The sequence below is a fragment of the Schistocerca piceifrons genome, chromosome 6 (assembly GCF_021461385.2).
Source record: "Schistocerca piceifrons isolate TAMUIC-IGC-003096 chromosome 6, iqSchPice1.1, whole genome shotgun sequence".
NCBI classification, from domain to species: Eukaryota; Metazoa; Arthropoda; class Insecta; order Orthoptera; family Acrididae; genus Schistocerca; species Schistocerca piceifrons.
In genome coordinates this window covers 32193876-32196633 of record NC_060143.1, presented here as the reverse complement: position 1 = coordinate 32196633, position 2758 = coordinate 32193876, and the positions used below count along the sequence as shown (strand labels likewise).

Below are 2758 nucleotides of genomic sequence, written 5' to 3'. Positions count from 1 at the left end.
GTCCAAAGCTGATTTTGCGGTCACTGCTGTAATAAAGAGTAAATATTGTGAGAAAATTAATATGAATGGAAGATTTGAGAAGTTGTATGTGTTGTGTACGACTTTTTAAACAACTGTAAGGAGAGGTGGGCAACAGAGTGGTGTGACGACTGTCGTCGCAGCTTCACAGGAGCAGAAATGATTAGCGAACAAGTTAACAAAACAGAATATTTACTTAACTTGTATTTCTCCTAGTGTACGAAGAATCATTATAAACAATGCAGCAACAAACAGAATGCACTTATCACAACATCCGCTAAAATGGGGCTCGCTGTACACAGACGATGGCGTCGTTACGATGAGACTCCAAGTGCAAATGGGCCAAATGTCTGCCGCCGGCCGTCCTATGCCGTGGCAGCAGAGGGCCCTTCTAGTCCAGAGTCACCAGGGGCGTGACTCGGTGTGCGTGCACCACTGGGTCCACCAGATCCTGCGGGACCACAGTCGGCATCTAAAGGAAACTTGTAATCCCGTTACCAATTGTACGAGGGCAGTTCAATAAGTAATGCAACACATTTTTTTTCTGAAACAGGGGTTGTTTTATTCAGCATTGAAATACACCAGGTTATTCCCCAATCTTTTAGCTACACAACACTATTTTTCACCGTAATCTTCATTCAATGCTACGGCCTTACGCCACCTTGAAATGAGGGCCTGTATGCCTGCACGGTACCATTCCACTGGTCGATGTCGGAGCCAACGTCGTACTGCATCAATAACTTCTTCATCATCCGCGTAGTGCCTCCCACGGATTGCGTCCTTCATTGGGCCAAACATATGGAAATCCGACGGTGCGAGATCGGGGCTGTAAGGTGCATGAGGAATAACAGTCCACTGAAGTCTTGTGAGCTCCTCTCGGGTGCGAAGACTTGTGTGAGGTCTTGCGTTGTCATGAAGAAGGAGAAGTTCGTTCAGATTTTTGTGCCTACGAACACGCTGAAGTCGTTTCTTCAATTTCTGAAGAGTAGCACAATACACTTCAGAGTTGATCGTTTGACCATGGGGAAGGACATCGAACAGAATGACCCCTTCAGCGTCCCAGAAGACTGTAACCATGACTTTACCGGCTGAGGGTATGGCTTTAAACTTTTTCTTGGTAGGGGAGTGGGTGTGGCGCCACTCCATTGATTGCCGTTTTGTTTCAGGTTCGAAGTGATGAACCCATGTTTCATCGCCTGTAACAATCTTTGACAAGAAATTGTCACCCTCAGCCACATGACGAGCAAGCAATTCCGCACAGATGGTTCTCCTTTGCTCTTTATGGTGTTCGGTTAGACAACGAGGGACCCAGCGGGAACAAACCTTTGAATATCCCAACTGGTGAACAATTGTGACAGCACTACCAACACAGATGTCAAGTTGAGCACAGAGTTGTTTGATGGTGATCCGTCGATCATCTCGAACGAGTGTGTTCGCACGCTCCGCCATTGCAGGAGTCACAGCTGTGCACGGCCGGCCCGCACGCGGGAGATCACACAGTCTTGCTTGACCTTGCGGCGATGATGACACACGCTTTGCCCAACGACTCACCGTGCTTTTGTCCACTGCCAGATCACCGTAGACATTCTGCAAGCGCCTATGAATATCTGAGATGCCCTGGTTTTCCGCCAAAAGAAACTCGATCACTGCCCGTTGTTTGCAACGCACATCCGTTACAGACGCCATTTTAACAGCTCCGTACAGCGCTGCCACCTGTCGGAAGTCAATGAAACTATACGAGACGAAGCAGGAATGTTTGAAAATATTCCACAAGAAATTTCCGGTTTTTTCAACCAAAATTGGCCGAGAAAAAAAAAGGTGTTGCATTACTTATTGAACTGCCCTCGTAGAACGCCAGTGGTGGGCAACAACCTCATTATATATATGAACACGTCCGAAAGAACAGATACCATCGGTGACCATGCAGCTCGTTAGAATGAAATTACAATGAAATGAATACCCCTAGCTGCATACAGGCTTTGACATAAGTCAACGGGGACAGTTGGAAATGTGTGTCCCGACCGGGACTCGAACCCGGGATCTCCTGCTTGCATGGCAGACGCTCTATCCATCTGAGCCCACCAAGGACACAGAGGATAGTGCGACTGCAGGGACTTATCTCTGGCACGCGTCCCGTGAGACCCACATTCCCAACTTATTGTCCTGCACTATATTCATTTCATTGATAGAGCGTCTGCAAGATCACCTGTTTCATTCGAAGCTGAGGTGAGCAGGACGCCTGGGTTCGAATCGCAGCGTTGGTCCAAAATTCCATTTGTCGCTTCAGTCTGCATGCATAAATTATAAAACTTGTGGTTCCTTTATTATGATATTGTGAAAAATTTGTTCACCACACGAGCTGCACACTGAAGCAGCTTTAGATAGACAATGTTGTGAGTTAGGCCACCATGGGAAAAGCCTTGTATATTAACGGGGAGAAAAGTTTGGACCGCGCGACCGCTACGGTCGCAGGTTAGAATCCTGCCTCGGACATGGATGTGTGTGATGTCCTTAGGTTAGTTAGGTTTAAGTAGTTCTAAGTTCTAGGCGACTGATGACCCATAGCGCTCAGAGCCATTTGAACCATTTTTTTTAAAAGTTCGGAAACCACGGCTCCGTCCAATATTCAGAACTGGTGGCATCTACGTTACGGTGTTCTGCAACCTATTTATAATCGTGTTATTGAAATATAATGGAGAGCATTAACTGTATTTCCAGAGTGAATACTTCAACTGTTCAT

At 46.7% G+C, this 2758-nt stretch overlaps 1 non-coding gene across 1 annotated transcript; it reads right to left on the bottom strand.

The window, feature by feature from the left end:
• Window positions 1–2031: 2031 nt before the first annotated feature.
• On the bottom strand, window positions 2032–2107 carry Trnaa-ugc. Its single transcript has one exon. It is a non-coding gene; the product is annotated as a tRNA-Ala (tRNA).
• Window positions 2108–2758: the final 651 nt, after the last annotated feature.